The sequence below is a fragment of the Micromys minutus genome, assembly GCF_963924665.1.
Source record: "Micromys minutus genome assembly, chromosome: 21".
NCBI classification, from domain to species: domain Eukaryota; kingdom Metazoa; phylum Chordata; class Mammalia; order Rodentia; family Muridae; genus Micromys; species Micromys minutus.
Window position 1 is genome coordinate 22,816,381 of NC_137956.1, and position 22,505 is coordinate 22,838,885.

Genomic DNA, 22,505 nt, shown 5'->3' on the forward strand with positions numbered 1-22,505 from the left:
GACATAATGTGCCATCACTGATAAATGGATACTAGCCCAAGAAAGCTCTGAATACCCAAGAAACAACTCACAAACTCACAGACCATATGAAGCTCAAAAAAAAAAAAAAAAAAAAGAAATGCCAAAAGGTGGAAGCCTCAGTCCTTCTCAAAAACAAAAACAAAAACAAAAAACAGTAACTGTATAGCACTCTTTCAGAGTGCTGTTCACCTAGACATTAAATCATTAATATCTCAATGGGAATTTTTGGTAATTAGTAACTTGTGAAAATTTTTGATATTTAACAATCATTATGTTTAATCTTTACACATCAAGAAAACTTTGACTATTTCCTTGTTATGTTCTGTTTTACATATACTTTATGATCTTTGTAAATAGCAAGATTTCTATGTATACTATCAAACCTTTAAAAATCAAGTATTGATAAAATATATTCATATAGTTTTATGTTAAAATGATTTTAATAATCTATATATGTATCTCTAATTTTTAAAATAAAGTTGTAAAGAAAAAAAGAATTACAGCACCTTATATGCAGTTTTCAGGGGGAAAATGGGACAAAGTCAGCAGTAGAAAGGCATCATACAATGTAAAAAGGTCACCAGTAAGTTAACCAAACAATGTTGTACAAGGGGAACACAGGATACGTCAAGGTGTCACAGACCAAGCATAGAGTGGACTTGGAGCTGATAACTTCAATCATGTCAGGGGGAAAAGCCAAGTTTCTAAGAGCCAAGGACCTGGACCAATCCCCACAGGCCAATTCTTGCAATTCTCTGGCAAGAACATTCAACTAGGTTCTCTCTCTCTCTCTCTCTCTCTCTCTCTCTCTCTCTCTCTCTCTCTCTCCTTTCTTTTTCTTTTATTTACTTTACATCCTGCTCACTGCCTCCCTCCTGGTCACCCTTTCCTACAATCCTCCCTCTTCTTCCTCTTCTCCTCTGAGCAGGTGGGGCCCCCTGTACAGAAGATGGATGGATCGTGGAAAAGACAGGTGATTGACATACATTTAAGTGTTGACTACAGTCACAGCTGTTGTACAAAAGTTGTGTTTCTTTTATTAAGTAGATATCAGCCCTCTTGATATCTAGTATATGATTTTTGACTTGCAGAATCCTTTACATGCTCATCCATGCATGGCCAAAAGGAGCACTATAAACAATCTTCTATTAACTTCCAATAAGTCATTAATATCCCTTTTCTGATCTACACTGGGGGTATTTTAGTGTTTTAGCTGTGTGTCAGGAATTTTGATCTTCTGTCGTCTTTTCTGCAAGGTATTACACAGTTCCATTACATTGGTGACATTGTGCTGGTTTGGCCAAGTGGATAAACATTCTAAAATTGTTGATTAAATATTCATGCATTACAGAATGGGAAATAAATACAATCAGAATTCAAGAATGTTTTGCTACCATAAAATTTTTATAAGTTCAATTCACAAATGAAATATAAAGACATCATTATGTTGTAATTTGGTCTGGGTTGGTCTTTTCCAGGTCCTTTTTAGGTAACTATAGTTTGTGTGAGATTATAAATACATTAACCACATCATACCAAAAGAACAAAATTCACTTTGATAGTTCCCTGCTCATGGTTGGCTACTACTCTTAGTTTCACTGATGAGAATTTTTGGATTTGTTGGAGACTCAGTTGTGTCATGTGATGTTTTACTGGAAGCTATCTTATGAAATATTTTGCTTTGGCAGACATGTGGTATTTTTCTGGAAGCTATCTGTTGAAAGGACATGTGAAATTTTTCTGGAGCAGACTCTTTAGAGAACATGTGATGTTTGGAAATAATATAAGTATAACCCAACAGACATTTAATTCCAATCTTGCATTGGTTCACCTTGCAACTTCACTGGTCTTCTTTGGGCTCTGTAGATTCTAGTCTTCTATGATGATACTCTTACATGGATTTGTTTTTATCTTCACTGACCTTCACTTGTAATGACGTTGCAGAGAGAAACCCATCAAAGAAATTCTGGGTGGTATTCCAGGTGTTTCTTGCCACTTTGGTGGACTCATGCTGATTGGTGCAGCCTCACAATTTCATCTAGATCAAGCTGTCACTGCCTATTGCTGCTTGGTGTTTGCTGAGCAGACTGGACTGCCACTAGTGATTTGTGTTTTGTGTGCTTTTCAGGTAGACTGTACTGCTGACAACAAATATTGGAATCACTCCCAAAAAGTGTTTCTAAACAGGTCCACAAACCTATTTCCTATTAACATTTCCCCCTTACCTTTGGTAGGTAGTGGGCTGAGATGGAAGTTTGAATTGTTAAAGGATCATAATTAAAGTAGGTTTTTTGAGCCTATCTTGTTGTGTATTTTTGGCAACTATATACTTGAATATTTTAAATAACCTAACAGTATCTCACGTATTTTGAACTGTTACTAATTATAGCCAATAAACACCAATGGTTTTTAGGAAAAAAAAGACCAAACCCTAAGCTATTAAGTTTTCATGGTGAACTTAATACAAATTAGAATCACCTTGGATTAGATAAGGCTGTGCCTGTGTCTGTGAGAAATTGACTTGACTGATCATTGATATGACCTGGCCGAATGTACTGGGAAAGCATTTTTCTCTGCAGATTGGTCTGAGCTGTATAATAAAGCTAGTGTGATGGTTTGTATATGCTTGACCCAGGGAGTGGCATTATTAGGAGGTGTGGCCTTGTTGGAGTAGGTTTGTCATTGTGGGTGTGGGTTTAAGACCCTCATCCTAGCTGCCTGGAAGTCAATATTCTGCTAGCAGCCTTCAGATAAAGATGTAGAACTCTTAGCTTCTCCTGAACCACACCTGCATGGATGCTGCCATGTTCCTGTATTAAGAATAATTGACTGAACTTCTGTACCTGTAAGCTATCTCTAATTAAATGTAGCCATTTATAAGACTTGCTTTGGTCATGGAGTCTGTTCTCAGAAGTAAAATCCTAACTAAGACAGCTTGCTAAGCTTGAGCAAGTGAACAATCCAGTAAGCAACATTCTTCCATTTTTAGTTCCTTCCCTGACTTCTGTCAGTGATGGATTGTGCCCTGAAAGTGTAAGTTTAAATAAAACTATCATCCCCAAGTTGCTATGGTAGTTTGGACGACAATGGCCCCTGCAGGCTCATAGATTTGAATTATTGGTCATCAGAGAGTGGCAGTATTTGGAAACATTACAAGTATGGTCTTATTGGAGGAAGCCTGCCACTGGGGATAGTCTTTCATGTTTCAAAATTCCCATTCCAAGCCCAGAGTCTCTCCTCTTTCCGCTGCCTTCGGATATAGATGCAGAACTCTCAGCTACTTCTCCAGCACCATGTCTACTTGCCATGCCACCATTTTCTCTGCCATGATGACAATGAATTCAACCTCTGAAACCATAAGTAAGCCACAAGTAAGTGTTTCCCGTTATAAAAGTTGTGGCCATGGTGTCCTTTCACAACAACACAACACCCATGAAGACAGCTGGCTTTTGGTTATGGTATTTATTTTAACAACAGAAAGAAAGCTGGAACATGCTTATTTACATGCAACTCAGGGAACTTTGTAGAAGAGGGGGAAGAAAAGTTGTAAAACCCAAAGATAAAGTTGGAAGAGAGCAAAGCCGTGTCTTGTGGATGTGACAGGATCACTGCACTCAGAAAGTCACAGCAGCTGTAGCTCCTGTACTTGATAAAGACAGTACAGATTACAGTATGGAGGTGGACGGGGCCTGTGAACCGGATTCATAGTTGAGAAGTGATCAATAGTTAGTGACTTAAGAAGGTTACAGGTCAACCATACACCAGTGCATGACCCCACATCCATGAGTATGTGGGAAACACAAATAGAACTCAGTGGGTTAGATTTTAAGAGGAAGACACTAAATTGGAGTTGATAAGGAAGTTATGGGTAGATGTGGAAAAAAAATCAGTGGGTGGAGTTGAGATGAAATAATAAAAATACATTGTGTACATGCATAATATTCTCAAAGAATTAATGAAATACCATAATTTACAGTTAATATTAAGGATTCCAAAGTGTCAGACTCATGAGTTCCAGTGACGACCTGTTTTACATGAGAATATGCAGACTTGCCTTACAGAAAAGCTCGTAGCTTTATAATCTAACACTAGTTTTATTTTATATGGTTAATATGCAATAAAAATCACATATATCACATACACACAACTTGGATACGAAGCCACTAAAATTGTGTTCGATGAAATAGTTCTGGATGGTATTGTTTGTGTATGATTATTATGCAGTTTGAATGCCATACTTCACAAGCCATGCCTTGTTCTATTTTTGTATCATCTCACACAATGATTTTCATAAAATAACAATCTAAATCAATATAAAATTTGAATCAGTTTATCTAAGTCCTTTTGGGAAAACATGATTCTTAGCATTGGGTTCCTTTGAAGTTTGTTTGGTTTTTCAGAACAAATACCTGTATTGAACACCAAACATTAGCTGGGAAAACTGTTCTTCCAGTAGTGATGCTGAGGCAACCAAGGCTTATAAATGTAAAGTTCATATGTAGCTTTGGATGCCTAAGCTATGGCTGCACTAAGAAATAAAGTATATATTATGTCTCCATAATCATTTTCTTTGTGTTCTGTTTTCTCTGTCAGTGTTCATAGATGGAGTTACAAAGGACAGAATCACTAACATAGTGCCAACTTTAGACACTTAAAACTCTGTTTTTTTTAAAAAATTTTTTTAATGTGTCAGAGTTGGGCACACAAAGACAAAGGCAGGATTCTTATATACAAAATGAGTTCATTCCATGATAATATAGGGCTTCTAACAGAGAGAGAGAACTTGGATTTGGGTAATTGAGCTTATCTGTGTTACTGGAATCTGCTTGGATGCTCTGCACTTTCCACTTGCCTAACAGCCAGTCTCTCTCTTGCTCAGACTTCCTTTCTCGGTGCTGAAAATGGAATCATTAGGCCCTCACTATATTCCTTAATAGACTCCAACTTTGCAATCACAATATTATCTCCCTTTGGGATGTGATTTTGTGTTTGCTTTCTGAATTTCCTGTAGAATTTTTAAATCCCTAAAGATAGAGACTAAATCTGGTAAAGACAGAGACAATATAACACACTTAAAATGTACTTCAATGAGGCATATCTGGAACTCAAATTTAACTAAGCTGACGTGGTTTGATATTTGTAGAAAAGCTGGCATAAATGTCACTGTTTTCACCATTCACAAATAAAATAAATGCATATAGTAATGATCAAAAGATCCCTAACACTGTTATTATTGTATTTAGCACTGTGATCATATTCTGATTATTCTATCCTCTCTCCCTCTTTTGTCTATTCATATCTGCCTGTCTACCTTTCTCACTGCAGGTGCTTTTTCTATGTTCATGTTGTTCTGTTCTGTTCATCAAGCCACTGCATTTATTAAGGTCAATCCTAATTTTACAGGTATCCAGTGGAGCTTGGTGAGCTCATCACTGGGTACCTATCTGAGATCCTGGCTTTTCCTCCCTAATTATGTTCCAGTAGACAATAGTTCAGAAGGGAGGAGTAGGTCCTTATGAGGTTCTCCAATATCCATGACTACTGATAGGTTTCAGCTTGTAAAGTCATTGTACAGACAACTACAGTTGGTGTAAACTCATGATTGAAAGGGCTGTGGCATACCCAGAGGACGTTATTTCACTCTCTTTCTCCATATATTATGGCCACTACATTTCTTTTGTCTCTTCTTCCACTGTAATTCTTGAGTCTTATAGGGAATGGAATAAATGTCCTGTATGGGAATACACACTCAACTATCCTTTTTTTTTTTCTTAGTAATTTCAGAAACTAAGAGTATGTGATAAAAAAAGAGAATCTCTAAAGAGAGGCCTCTCTGATTAAGGCCAGAAGCAGAATTTTTCTGTGGGCAGAAACTTAGATGCTTAGAATACAGCAAGATACTGCGTCATTTAGCTAAATGACTGTGATGAGTTCTCCTGTAGGGCCTCTTCTATGTTTAGGTCTCAGTTTTCGACCAGGTTTACAGTGCCAGGTTTAAAATCCTGGTGTGCCTGGAATCCAAGCAGAGGTTTTCATTGTTTCTACACATCGCTACTATTGAACCAGCAGACACACCCTGCCACACCCTGCCATGTGGTTTGGTATTGTAGTTTGTAGGTTCACAGCTGGGTAAGACCACTGATGGGATTTGATCTCTAGCTGCCTGAGTAGCATTTTCTGGCATTATGAAAGCTGGCAAGCCAGGAGGAAGGTTCTAGCATGGTTCCAGCTTTGTTTCTATATACTTTACAACCTAGGCATATGATATCTTCAGCAACAGGACCTTATCATTTATTTCTGTTGGGCAATAAAGAAGTGTGGCTAGGACTGCATTGTTTTAGTAATTTCTAGTGTCTCCCTGACTAACAGCTCATAAGAAAGAAACTCACACTTGGCACTAGGATTTTTGTATTAATAACTTGTGGCTTCTAGGAATAACATTATTCAGCCAAACAGAATATTCCGTTCCCATTCTTACTATTTTTAACTTATAGTTTTAACCTTTTATTTTTCTACATCATATGCTTCAGCATGGCTCTTTTTTCTATACTCATTGTTTGGTTTACCCTCACATCTTCCTCTTCTCTATCCCCATTCCTGTTAAACAACCTGACCCAAAATATTTCCCTCTCTACTTTCATATCTCTTAGGTTATTCTAATCTCACTGCCTTGTGCCCTCTCTGGCTTCCTGGCTTTTATAGGTAATGTCAAAATTCATTTGTATGTGATAAAAAATACCCCCTGTTTGTCTTTCAGGATCTGAGTTACCTCAGTATAGCCTTTTCAAATTTATCTGCAAACTTCATTATTACATGCATTCTTGATGCTAATGTTCTATCAGATTTACAGCTGTCAAAGGTCTTTCTTTCACTCTGCCAGATGCCTCTTTTCTCAGCTGACTGCTTCCTTTTCTCTAAAGCTTTAAAGTTTCATGTGGTCCCATTTGCCCTTCTGGGAAAGTGGAGTCATACATAGAAAGTCCCTCTTCATGCCTATATTTTGTAGCATACTCACAATGCTTTTTTTTTTTTAACAGTTTCAGAATTTTAGTTTTCATACTGAGATGCTTGACCCACTCGGACTTGAGTTTTATACACGGTGAGGAATAAAGACCTGTCTTCATTCTTCTCCATGTAGATGATCAATTTTTTTTCAGTGTCCCTTGCTTACTTTTGGAATTTTTGTAAAAAGTCAGGTGGTTGTAATTGTTTGAATTTGTATTTGAATCCCCTATTTTACTCCATTTATCTACATGCCTGTTTTGTGATAGTATCAGGCCTTTGAAAATTTCTCTTGCTTTATAGAATGCATTGAAATCAGATATGATATTAGTGAAAGCTTTAATTGTCAACTTAACATAGATTATGATAACCTGGGAAGAGAGTGTCAATGAAAATTTTTCTGCATTTGGCCAGTGGTCTGTGGGAGGGGTTGTTTTAAGTTATTGACATGAGATAACCTTGTCCACTATAGACAGCACTACTACGTAGAGAAGTGAGGAACAGCTTGAACTGTATTAAAGGAGATCAGTGGATCTGAGCACACAGAACAGTCAAGCATATAAGCACATATGCATTCATTTCTCTCTGGTCTTACTTTTGATGTATCTATTTCGAGTTCTTGACACTGTGACTTCCTTGTCATGATAGACTTTAATCTGAAACTCTGAATTCAAATAAATCTTTTCCCCATAAGTTGCTTTTGTCATAGAAAAAGAAATAAAATTAGAATAATACTTGTAGAAAAACTTTAGCAATACTCTTTTTGATTTCAATTGCTTCAGCATCCAGGATCTTTCATGCATCCATATGAATTTTAAGAAGTTTTTTTCTATTTCAATGAAGAATAGCATGATGTTTTTGATTCAAATTGTACTGAATTTGTAAGTCCACAAAAATGTTGAGTGTTGAATATCCTCTAGATTACAAAACATGGTCAGAGCCCTATGCGTTTTTAATCCTGTGCTAAATACAGAGAATATGTTATTAAATATTTGCAGCTGAGAGACTAAAAGACAGCTCTAAATTTAGAGCCAATGTTCACTACAGAAGCACTATAAGCTATAAACAATTTAATAAGACTTTACTATATTCATGCTTGTATGTCAATTTCCTCTAATCTGTCTATATTCTTTTACAAAACACCATCATCAGTGTTGCAAATGTCACTTTTTCCCCTCTCATAAAGTGATGAATTGAGAGCCCGAACCATGATGTGCTTAGACATAGCTTGGGCTGAGCTCAGTCTTTTCTTTTCTGTTCTAATTATTCCTAGGTCCAGGCCTGGAAGCTTCTAGCATCTATACAATCTCATTGTTCAAGCTGACTGATTCAATCCAGTTTCTCTCAGCTCCTGCCTGAACTGCTCTGCTTGGATTCATACTAACTTTGGCAATATGTTCTAATCTTCTGGCTTCCTCTCATTCTCTGGCGCATTCTGACTTCATCTGTGCCTAGCTTTTTCTGTTTGCATTTGTCTTTGTAAAACTGTGTCGTTCTCTCTCTCTCTCTCTCTCTCTCTCTCTCTCTCTCTCTCTCTCTCTCTCTCTCTCTCTCTCTCTCCTCTCTCTCTTTTGCTGTTTTCTTGTGAGTTGAATGTATCCCATCTCTGACTCATTTTGTCAAATCTTTCTCTGATTCATCATTTTGTCTGCCCCTCAATTAGATACAATTTTCAAACTTGGCTGCTTTTTTAGCCTTGCCTTCTTAGGAATTAAAGGCTTGCACTAAGGTATTCCAGCCAGATTGTACTGTAATACAGGGCATGTTTGCATTCCTGCTTCTATTGGGAAAGTACCATGAAAACATTTGTCTACCTTGGTAAATTAAATTCTGTGGGTTTTTGCCATGTATGTGAAGAGGTTGTTGTGCACAAAGGGTGTACTTCTTTATGTCTAAGATAATAATGAGTTAATTAAGATGACAGTAAAGTGTCAAAGAGCTTATAAAGGGGATTGTCAGAAAGTAAGTGAGGTGCTCATAATACTTCAAAGAAGGATGCTATTCATTGCATTGTATTCTCTTTTTGATGCATGTTCCATTAGTGTGAACTGTAAGTGCATTTTGAGAAATCATTATGCTGTGTGGAGTGCACAGGAAAAGAAAGCACAGGCATGAGACTTTAAAAAGACTTTTATTTTCCTTAAGAAAAAAAAAAAGTAAGGGGGAGCAAGATAGAATAGAATCCCAAACCATTTTGCACCTATACTCCTATGGTGATGATTATAACTGTGGATGCTGTAATGAAAGCATGTACTTTTAGAAGTAACTAAATGTAGTTATGTGCCCTCCCACTCTTGGATAAGTTCAGATTTAACAGCCTATTTGAGTCCTGGTATTTCAACTCTTCATTTTATGGAACAGTAGGTATATGGCATAGAGGTATTGACTTTATTTTGCTCTTTTTAGTTATTGACTTTCAATGATTTATAAGTATTATAATCATAAATTATAGAATTAATGTTATTCTATAGGTATGTCTTCTATGTTCGCTATTTGATGTAATTACTTATATATTAAAATATATTTAAATAAAGGTAGCAATTCTATATACTACTAAATATATTTAAGATTAAAATTTAAGCAACAATTGACAAAGAGATTATTTAGGCCCTCTTAAAGCAGTTAACACAAAAATTTCAATAAAGAGGTACATTCTTGAAGTGCTTAAGATATTGGCAATATAAATATTTTGAATTCATACCCTATAGCTAAGTATAAATTTCTAGCATGTGTGAAATACTTGCAAAAACATTTTGGCAAACAAATACTGAGTCAATTCCAGAAAGGCAAAAGACTGCAAATAGAATCTGTTTTATTCTAAGTCAATTCATTTTGGCAAACTACATGGTAAGCTTTTTCTATACTGATGAAAAAAATTGTTTAAATATAAGTCATGAATAGAACAATTTCTAATGATTAACATTTACTACATGATAGTTCATATACATAATAGAAATAGATATGATTTATGTAATGTAATTTAATTAAATGCTTTTAATGTTTCTAGTGAGAAAAAAATACTGACCAGTATCCAATTATCACTGCATCTAGTTTGTGTCCACAAAGAAAAGAGGATTACTTCAACATTACCACTGTGAACCCTGAGGCTACAAAAATTGCTAAGATCATGGTTACTACTTGGATTCACATAGGCAATTTATAATTCTGGAATTTATTTTGTCTCACTGGATGGATCTTTCAACATTTAAATAATAAAGTAGATAAGGTTAATCACACTGATGGTTCTTACTGGATCTTCATCTGAGATCATTGTCCCTTCTCATGATAATTCTGGTATGATTCACAGCAATATGCACATTAGAAAAGAGGTAACTGGACTTGGGACGTTAACTTGCTTTTCTGAAATCCCATAGGTGTCAAATCTGAATCACTGGGAACAACTTGTTTTGCAACATAATTTAAATTTAATATAATATAAATAATTTATATAATATTCAATATATCCTAAACAAAACAAGGGATATTATGTAAAACATCATTTATGATATTTTAAAAGATAAGATAAAGATTTTTTTTTTGTTGAGGATTCAAACAGCTTTAAAATGCACACTCTATCTATGATTATACAGACTTCTTCAATCTTTTTAAATTTAGGAATTGGAGGATGTGTGTATCAAATTAGAATATGGGCTAGCATCAAAGTAATAGATTAAATATTTTTATTTCAGCTCCTGTCTGGATTCATAATCACAAATAACATGGCCAAACGTTTGGTATTTGAGGGCTCTATTTCCTGACCAAATGCTCTGCATTTAGTGCTGCAAACAAGTGATAAAGATTTGAGCTTTGGTAGCCCAATGAATCTAGATGCTTAACAGCTTTCTCCTGTGGCAACGTCTTTGAAATAGAAAAGAAAACTTCCTGCTGTTGATTCCAACGGTATTTCCAGATGTCCAGGGTCAAAGGTCAAAAACAAAAGTATCGAGTTTTGCCCTACTCTACCCAGGTGGCATGTCTCCACATGTGAGTGCTTTCCCAGAGCATGTCTTGTTTTAGTCCTGCCCCCTACTGTAAGAGTTTTGTATTCCCTCTGTTGAACTACATCATTTTAATTCCACCTTTAAAGTGACCTAAATCTGTTAAATTTACTAATTTAAAATGTCTGCAATATGCACCTTAAAAATCCTCATTATACATGTGTACATTTTGCAAGGTGATAATTCCCTTCTTTCTCAGTTTGATGTGGTAGTAGGTGACTGGCTATTAGAGTTATGGAAGACATTGGGGCTTAGACCCCTCCGTAAAAAGTGAAGCATATGAAAACAAGCACTGCATATGTTGGACTCTAACACTTGCTCAAAATGTGAGACCTATGTCATATCTCTTGTTTTGGAAGAGATCTGACGACCAGAACTTCTCCAAAGGTCAGTAATAGATACTTGCCTAAGCTGGGTTCTAGGAGCCCTAAACATGAAGATGACTGGTCAATTGGAGATCTTCTGATAAAGGACAGGAACACACTGTATCATTCCTTCTTCCTATAAGATGACTGGTCAATTTGAGATCTTCTGATAAAGGACAGGAACACACCGTATCATTCCTTCTTTCTATAAGAGTTAACCCAACAGGCCTATCAAAAGACTTGATTTGACAAAAAAAAAAAAAAAGCAGCTCAGGAAAAATAGTTCTTTTTTTTAGAGATTTGCGGGTAACAAGACCCTCCACTCTGTAATAACCAACTCAAGAGACTCAATAGAGTAAAATTTATTTTCTGCCAAGGTTTTATTTTTCTGCCAAACCTGGCATCAGCTGAACAAAATTAGATATATTGTCTAAGCACCAAAATAATTTTAAGAGCTCTGAATACATGTTCCCACCCCTTGTGCTCTATTGGCTGTGTAGTTGTATAGGTGAAACTTTTTGGTTCTCTGTTCCAAATCTCCCCATGGACTTTCTTCATTTTCTAATGTGGCAATTCTTGTCTGTGGTCAGCTCTAATTGCTTCCTATTTTAGAAGATGCTTAATTTTCTATAGATCAGGTATTAAGGAAGCCTCTACAAAACAGGGATTAGGGGTATGTTGATTGGGAAGAGATGACTGGGCAGGGACTAATTTCTCCTGTTACCTGTAATTCTTTCCTAAACAGAAATGGAGAACACACATCTAGAGTCCATTGTGATAGAGGTAGATGTGGTCATCAGACTGAAGTCTTGGTGACATCTCTAGGTATCATTAGGTGATATGCTCTCCATTGATTTTTATTGTAAACTAAGAACTACAAGATAAAACAGTATCATTTTCATCATCATCATCATCACCACCACCACCACCACCACCACCACCACCACCACCACCACCACCACCATCATCATCATCATCATCATCATCATCATCATCATTAGCAGCAGCAGCAGCAACAACAACAACAACAATAACAACCCAATAGACATTATGTATTTGACTTTACTTTCGTTTGTTGAAAGGCTGCTAAAATTTTTTTATACTTTAATGAGTTTGCTGTTGTTGCTTTTCTAGCCACATTACATTAGCTACTTTTACTTGATGCTGTAAGGCAATATCTGGTGAAGGTTCCTTAAAGGAGAAATCATTTATTCTGACTCATCATTAAGGACACATCAAAAAGAAAACTAGAAAATGAGGCAGCTGGTCACAGTTTGTTCACAGGCAGAAGCAGAGAGAGTGAGGAATTGTGAAGTTCACTCTCCTTTCCCTTCTTTTTTAAGTGTAGAATCCAAATCCATGGGATGGCATTACTTGCATATGCCATAGATCTTGACTCCTTTGTCTTTGACTCTGAAAACACCCAAAGGTGTGTCTCATTAACACCATAGGGCTTCTTTAAAAAATCAAGTTGACAATCAAAATTAATCATAATACAAATATTTTGAGAAAATATTTCAGAAGTTAACAATTTACTAGTACATATACAGGGATTTCCTCTCAAGGTCTTGAACTTCATTGTTAGCTTGATATATCATGTCATCAAAAATAAACTTTTTCTAACATATAAGACTTGTTTCTTGGTCTTAATTGTTTATGATACTTATTATTTGTAGCCATATTGTGGTTAATAATTCCATAGGGTTATAGTGGGTGCTTACTAATACAGAGATTAGCTGAGGATAAGAACAAAAATATTACTTTTGCCTTTCATTATCTTAAAATTAAGTTCAATCATTACATAAGATTCCCTTTTTTACACTTTGCTGTAGTGTTGAGGGTTATTTTATGGGATCTATAGCTACAAAATATCTCTTGAAGTGACCTTTAAGCCAGCGGGTCTCAATCTGTGGGTTATAACCTATTTGGTAGTCACATAACATATACTTATATTATAATTCATAGCAGTAACAGAATTGTAGTTATGAACAAGCAATGAAAATAATAGATGATTGGTGGTCACCACAACATGATGAAATGTATGGAAGGGTCTTAGCCCTAGGGAAGTTGAAAACCATCGCTCTTGGCCTTCATGTGTTGCCCCCATCTTTTGGGCTAACAGTAAGAAAGACATAGGGGCCAATTAAACAGATGCTTCAATGGGGAGGGGTGGGTATAACATTTGAAATGTAAATACAGAGCATTTCCAATAAAATTGAAAAAAATAGAAAAAAAATATTACACCAAAATGAATCTGTAATTAACCCTGGACAATGTAAGACAGGAAGTGATACATTGTTAGACTGGAGGGTTCGCTTGTCAAAGTCACCTGTTCTAACTGTTGCAACTATGTTTGCATTCAAAGGAAGCATATCCTGGGTGTGTCCTTTGTTAATGGCCATACGGCAGCTATTGCACAGATTCCTAACAAACCCATCTCCTGTCTCTCAATATCTGCATTTAACCAAGAACTACCACTTATTTTTCTATGAATTCATTGAACCAATTAAGTATTCTATTAGTAAAACATGAGACTATCATGTTGCCCTTCTCATAAAATATGTACATAAATATTAACATGTATACTAGTTTATTAATACTTCTCAAGTTAGGTCTATGGTCTTAATATAGATTCTAATTTTCTTTACTGTTTGTAGAACTATTTAACCTTAAGTGTTATTGAACACAAAGATTTCATGAAGGATCTATTAAGTCGAAACCTATGGCTGTTAGAATACTTACTATCTCAACTTGTAATGTCACTGTTTTTGCCCCTGTAAATCTGTTACAGGCTTTTTGGGGGAGCAGAGAAGTGACATATAGAATCTATTTGTTATTGCTAAGCATGTAGCCTTTACTAGTCATTAGAATACAAGAAGTAGAAATTTATTGTTTTATTTATTCAATAATTTATTCCACATACCTAGGAGAATGACTACATACAATAGAAAATCAAAACTATTTTCAAATAAATTAATTAGTCTATTTATAAAGTAGATTTATATTAGTTATAGCTAGGTAATAAAATATAACCATTAATCTATTTTAAGCAGAAACAAAAGAACTTTTCTTAACATTGCATATAATGAACTCCCTTTTTATTCCTTGAAGATTCAACTTCCCACCTTTGAGATGCCCCCAAAACCTCCCAAAACCACCAAGTCCAAATTGTGCTGCACATATACTCATTGGAGTACTGTCAATCTCCCAAGTATTGAGTTCCTTAAAGAAATCTGAGTCCTTCCCAATCCTCACCAGAAGCAAAGCAAAACATTTTAATTCTATTAACTTAATTTTATGTAAAGAAAGTATATAAAGAAAATCAGAATTGATTCATTTTTTATTTAAGTGATTCATATATTCTAATTTTAAAATCTCAGGTGTCATATGTTTGTAAAAGATGTATCTGTGAGAAAAAACACAGGGTCACACAGGAAAAATATGGTGAATGATGTCTAGCTTCAATGTAACTGCAATGCTACTAGATAGAGTGGAATTTAAGGGAAGAGTCATTAGTAGGAGCAAAGAAGACCATTTTATACTCAGAAAGAAAGCAGCTTTTATGATGATGCAATTATAAAGTTTTAAGTATCTAACAGCTTAGGTTTGGCTATACAACACTCATGAAACTATGACAAATAACATAATGTCTATATTGGGAATTTAGATGAAATGTGCTGCTGTTTCTAAATGTTTCTTTTTATGTTCCTGAAATAGAAACAAATAGAAAGACAAGAATAGATAGATGTCAATAACCATCAAAGTAGATACCATGGTCAGATGTTTTTATGAACAGTGTTTACCATACGTACAGAGAAGTCATAATCTCTCTCTAATCGTAGTCTATATCATAGAAAGTAAACTAAGTGAAGGTGAACAAAATTCAGAGCTAGCATGTTTACTCCTCCAAACCTAATTTCATTTGTTCTTTTCTCTAATAGTCATTCAAACTCTTAGAGGAAGTTAAGATGTGAAGATATTAATAAAGCGACTCTCCACATACATCGTGGATTCTTGATATAAACATATATATGTAATAATAATTTAATAATAGCCACTCCATTATGCAGTCAAATGAACAGGTATATATTTCAATAAATACCCTAAAGGGAAATAGATAGCCCAATAGAACTCCCTGTGACCACTCATCTTTTAGTGTCTAACAGTACACAAGGAAATGTCAAAACCCATTCTATGTGTGACCTCCACAATAGCGACAGCATCATGTTCAGATTCACTGCACTGTAGCACTCAGTGTTTTCTTCCTGAATCCCCTTCTGAGAGCTTCCTCACCTTTCACCATAAAATCCAAACTAGACAAAAAGATAAAATACTACTGACAGTGTTTATGGGCAATAAATTGTCATAAACTCTGCAACTAAAAACAAAACAACAACAAAGCCCACAGATCTACTATTTTGGGTGATCAGGAGACTCATATATTATGGTTCTCTGCTTAGCATATAACATGACTGAAATCAACTTGTTGGTCGGGCTTTAGTCTCTAAAACTCAGGTTTCTCTTAACATATATCTACATAAAATTCCAGCAAGATATTAAAAAATACATTTTTTCAGCATTCCATGGGACATTTTCCAAAATAAAGCACATATTAAGAAATGAACTAAGTTTCAAAATATTTAGGAAATTTTAAATAATAGCCTAAATATTATCTGACAACATTAAAAATAAAGCTATAAATCATCAATAGAAATGATGTAAACTCATGGAAGCTAAGTGTCACACTAGTGAATCAAAACTAGATAAAAAAAAAAGAAATTAAGAAGGAAATTTATAACTTTCTAGACTTGAGTTGAAATGAAAATGAAATACACCAAAATCTATGAGATACAATTAAAGTATTCCTATAAGAAGCATTTGTAACACCATGTGCCAACAGAAAGATATTTAAAAAATCTTAAGGTAATGAGTTAGCCCCGGTCCAGTTTCATCAGGACCAGCAGCCCACCCACCCACAGGTCAGGGGAAGCTAGAAAGAGCTGCAGGAGCCCTCGTCATCCTAAGTGGAAGGGTAATTCAACTTTTTTAACCCACTGTGCACCCCAGGAGAGGGTGCCCAGAAGTATCATGATAAGAGTAGCGGTATGACTTTGGAGGGCACAATTCCAGCCCAAGGCAAGAACCAGCCCAGGAACATTAGGACTGGGCTTTGCCATCGGAACTCACAGTCTACCCTGAGAGAGAAACTCCCAGGAACAATCTCCCTCTGAAGACCATGGGCCCATAGACCCACAAGAGAGACAAGCTCCAGTAAGAGACAACAAGATCACCTAGCATCCATTATATCAAGAAGGCAAGAGGCAAGAGCAAGACTTTAAGCAATAGAAACAAAGACAACTTGGCAACATCAGAACACAGTTCTTTCATCACCACTGATAATAGTGGACATTCCAACTCACCAGAAAAACAAAATTTAGACTTAAAATCATACTTCTCGCTATTGATGAAGATCTTTGAGAAGTGCATAAATAACACATTTAAAGAAGTACAGGAAAACCAGGAGAACACACACAAACAAGTTAAAGCCTTAAAGAGGAAACACACACAAAAATAAAAAACCGCAAAGATCACCTAAAGAGCACAAAAAGGTGAAGAAACTGAAAACAGAAATAGAAACAATGAAGAAATCACAAAAAGAGACATCCTTGAAGTTGGAAAACCTAGGAAAGACATTGGGAGTCATAGATGCTAGTGTCACCAACAGAATACAAGAGACAAAGGAGAGAATTTCAGGGACAGAAGATACCATAGAAATCATTGACACAACAGTCAGAGAAAATGCAAAAATAAAAAAGATTCTAACCCAAAACATCCAGGAAATCCAGGATAAAATGAGAAGTCCAAACCTAAGGATAGTAAGTATAGAAGAGGGAGAAGAATATCAACTAAAAGGTACAGTAAATATTGTCAACAAAATTATACAAGAAAACTTCCCTAACCTAAAAAAAGAGATGACCACAAACTTACAAAAAGCCTACAGAACCTCAAATAGAGTGGACCAGAAGAGAAAGTCTTCCTGACACATAATAGTCAAAACAACAAATGCTCAAAACAAAGAAAGAATACTAAAAGCAGTAAAAGAGAAAAAGGACAGGCAACATATAAAGGCAGACCTATCAGAATTACACCAGATTTTCCAACAAAGACTTGAAACCTAGAAGATCCTGGACTGACATCATACAGACCGTAAGGACACAAGTTCCAGCCCAGGTTACTATATCCAGGAAAACTCTCAATCACCATAGATGGAGAAACCAAGATAATCTAGGGCACAAACAAATTTACAAAACATCTGTTCACAAATCCAGCCCTAAAATGATAATAGAGGAAAACTTCACCACAAAAAGGCAAACTTCACCCTAGGAAAATGAAGAAATTAATCTTCTTGCAACAAACACCAAAGAAGAAAAGCACACAAACATAACTCTACCTGTAATAACAAAAATAGCAGGAAACAACCATCACTGTTCCTTAATATCCCTTAACAACAAAGGAATCAATTCTCCAATAAAAAGAGATGAACTATCAGACTGATACATAAACAGGATCTAGCATTTTGCTGCATACAGGAAACTCATCTCAGAGGCAAAGACAGACACTACTACAGAGTAAAAGGCTGGCAAAAACTTTCCAAGAAAATGGTCCCAAGAAACAAGCTGGAGTAACCATCCTATAAATATAATAAATTGAATAAATATATAAATCAAATAAAATAGATTTTCAACCAAAAGTCATCAGAAAAGACAAGAAAAAAATTTTTACACATCAATGGAAAAATCTATCAAAAATCAACACTCAATCCTGAACATCTATACTCCAAATACAAGAGCACCCACATTCATAAAAGAAACTCCACTAAAGCTGAGAGAATATATTACACCACACACAATAATAGTGGGAAATTTCAACACTCCACTCTTAATGGACAGATTATGGATGCAGAAACTGAACAGAGACCCAGTAAAACTAACAGAAGTTATGAACCAAATGTATTTAAAAGACATCTATATACTATTTCACGCTAAAACAAAATAATATACCTTCTTCTCAGCACCTTCTCCAAAATGTACCATATAATCAGTCTCAAAACGGGCCTCAACAGACGCAAGAACGACATAATCTCATGCATCTTGTCAGATCACCATGAACTAAGGCTGGTCTTCAATCACGACAAAAACAACAAAAAGCCCACATACAGAAAGAAGTTAAACAACGTTCTGCTCAATGATAGCTTGCTCAAAAAAAGAAATAAAGAAATAAATCAAAGACTTTTTAGAATTAATGAAAATGAAGGGACAACATACCCAAACTTATGGGATGCAATGAAAGCAGTACTAAGAGGAAAACTCATAGCACTGAGTGTCTTCAAAATAAAACTGGAGAGAGCATACTAACAACATGAGCATAAAACACTAACAACATGACAGCGCAACTGAAAGCTCTTGAACAAAAAGAAGCAGATACACTCAAGAGGAGTAGACAGCAGGAAATAAACTCAGATCTGACATCAACCAAATAGAGACAAAGAGAATTATACAAAGAATCAACAAAACCAAGAGCTGATTCTTTAAGAAAAATCAACAAGATTGATAAACCCTTAGCCAGACTAACTAGAGGGCACAGAGAGAGTATCCAGATTGACAAAATCAGAACTGAAAGGGGAGACACAACAACAGAAACAAGTAATATTCAAGAAATCATGAGACCTCATTACAAAATCTGATACTCTACAAAAATATAAAATCTAGAGAAAATGGACAATTTTCTACACAGATACCAGACACTAAAGTTAAATGAGGAGCAGATAAACCATCTAAACAGTCCCATAACCCCTAAAGAAATAGAAGCAATCTTCAAAAACCTCCCAAACCCCCCCCCAAAAAAAATCCCAGAACCTGATGGGTTTAGTGCAGAATTCTATCAGACCTTCATAGAAGACCTAATACCAATACTCTCCAAACTATTCCACAAAATAGAAACAGAGGGAATACTACCCAACTCATTCTTTGAAACCACAATTATGCTCATTTCCAAACTACACAAAGACCCTACAAAGAATGAGAACTTTAGACCAATTTTCCTCATGAACATTGATGCAAAAATACTCAATGAAATCCTTGCAAACTGCATCCAAGAACACATCAAAACAATCATTCACCACAACCAAGTAGGCTTCATCTCAGGAATGCAAAGATGGTTCATTATGAAAATCCATCAATGTCATCCACTATATAAACAAACTCAAAGATAAAAAACCCACCTGATTATCTCTCTAAATGCTGAGAAAGCATTTGATAAAATTCAACACCCTTTCATGGTAAAAGTATTGGAAAGGTCAGGTATTCAAAGCACATACTTAAACATAGTGAGAACAATGTACAGAGAACCAGTAGCCACTATCAAAGTAAATGGTGAGAAACTTGAGGCAATCCCACCAAAATCAGGGACTAGACAAGGTTGTTCACTCTCTCCCTACCTATTCAATATAATACTAGAAGTACTAGCCAGAGCAATCAGAGAACAAAAAGAGGTCAAAGGGATACAAATTGGAAAGAAAGAAGTCAAAATATCACTATTTTCAGATGATATGATATGCAGTGACCTCAAAAATACCACCAAGGAACTTTTACAGCTGATACACACCTTCAGCAAAGTGACTGGATATAAAATTAACTCAAGCAAATCAGTAGCCTTCCTCTACTCAAAGGAAAAACAGTCTGAGAAAGACATTAGAGAATCGACACCCTTCACCATAGCCACAAAGAATATAAAATACCTTGATGTGACCCTATCCAAGCAAGTGAAGGATCTGTATAAGAAGAATTTCAAGTCTCTGCAGAAAGAATTTGAAGAACACATCAGACGATGGAAACATCTCCCATGGATTGGAAGGATCAGCATTGTAAAAATGGCCATCTTACCTAAGGCAATTTACAAATTTAATGCAATCTCCATCAAAATTCTAACTCAATTCTACATAGAGTTAGAAAAAGCAATTTGCACATTCATTTGGAATAATTAAAAACCCAAGAGTGCAAAAGCCATTCTCAGTTAAAAAAATAAAAAACACAACAACTGAGAGAATCATCATCTATGACCTCAAGCTGTATTACAGATCAATTGTGATAAAAACTCCATGGTGTTTGTACAGAGACAGGGAGGTAGACCAATGGAATAGAATCAAACCTAGAAATGAACCCATACACTTATGGTCACTTGATCTTTGACAAAGAGTCTAAAAACATTCAATGGAAAAAGACAGCCTCTTCAATGAATGGTGCTGTTTCAACTGGCAGTCAGCATGCAGAAGAATGCAAATCTATCCTTTCTTATCTCCTTGTACAAAGTCCAAGTTCAAGTGGATTAAAGACCTCCACATAAAACCAGGTACATTGAAACTAATAGAAGAGAAAGTGGGGAAGAGCTTAGAACATGTAGGCAGAGTGGAAAAATTCCTGAACAGAACACCAGTAGCCTATGTTCTAAGATAAAGAATTGACAAGTGGGACCTAATGAAATTGCAAAGCTTCTATAAGGTCTAGGACACTGTCCAAAGGACAAAATGGCAACCAACAGATTGGAAAACGATCTTTACCAATCCTACATTTGATAGACGGCTAATATCCAATTTATACAAAGAACTCAAAAAGTTAGACTCTAGAGAACCAAATAATTCTTTTAAAAATGGGGTACAGAACTACACAGAAACTTCTCAAAAGAGGAATATTGAATGGCTGAGAACCACCTAAAGAAGTGCTCAACATCCCTAGTCATCAGGGAAATGCAAATCAAAATAACCCTGAGATTCCATCTCACATCAGTCAGAATGGCTAAGATCAAAACGTAAGGTGACAACAAATGCTGGCAAGGATGTGAAGAAAGAGGAACACTCCTCCACTATTGGTAGGATTGTAAACTGGCACAACCACCATGAAAATCAGTCTTGATCTTCCTCAGAAAATTGAACATAGTGCTACCTGAAAACCCAGCTATACCACTCTTGGACATATACCCAAAGGTAGCTCCAACATCTAACAAGGACACATGCTCAACAATGTTCATAGAAGCCTAATTTGTTTATTTATTTTTTTAAACGACTTTATTTTGCAAAACAAAGATAAATGTACAGATTTTAAACATTTTTTGCTTAAAATTATACATTTTTGTCAGTACTGTTTTTTCAGATATTAAAATAAATTTTACATAAAACCATGTGAATATGTTTTTTAGTCAGTACTTGATTTTTTTCAAGGGTTTGACAGTATGCATTGAAAACCTACTAGTTGCAATAAGCGTAAAGTACATGCAAAACAAAACGCAACATGGAAATAGTCAAAGTCTTCTTGTTTTGTGAATATATGTATATTTTTTGTTTTCTTTATTTCTTGGACTTCATACAGTCTGTGAGTTGTTTCTGGGGGAGTGCAAGCCTCTGGGGTTAGCATCCCACTATCAGTGACTGCATATTATGTCTGTTCTTTTGTGACTGAGTTATCTCACTCAGGATGATCTTCTCTAGATGCAGCCATTTTCTTAAGAATTTGGTTAAGTCATTGTTTCTGGTGGCTGAGTAGTATTCCATTGTGTATATGTACCACAATTTTTGTATCCATTCGTCTTCTGAAGGACATCTGGGATCCTTCCAGCTTCTGGCTATTATAAATAGAGCCGCTATGAACATTGTGGTGCATATATCTTTGTTGTGTATTAAAGTGTCTCTGGGGTATATGCCCAGAAGTGGAATAGCTGGGTCTTCAGGTAGTACTATATCCAATTTTCTGAGGTATCGCCAGACAGATTTCCAGAGTGGTTGTATTAGCTTGCAACCCCACCAACAGTGGAGAAGCCTAATTTATAATATCCAGATCCTAGAAGAACTGAGATGTCTTTCAACAGAAGAATGGATTTAGAAATTGTGGTACATATACACAATGGAGTACTATTCAGCTATTAAAAAGAGTTCATGAAATTCTTAGGCAAAAGGATGGAACTTGAAGCTATCATCCTGAGTGAGGTAAGCCAGTCACAAAAGAACATTCATGGTATGCACTCACTTATAAGTGGATACTAGCCTCCCATTCCCCCCCAGAGAACTTGG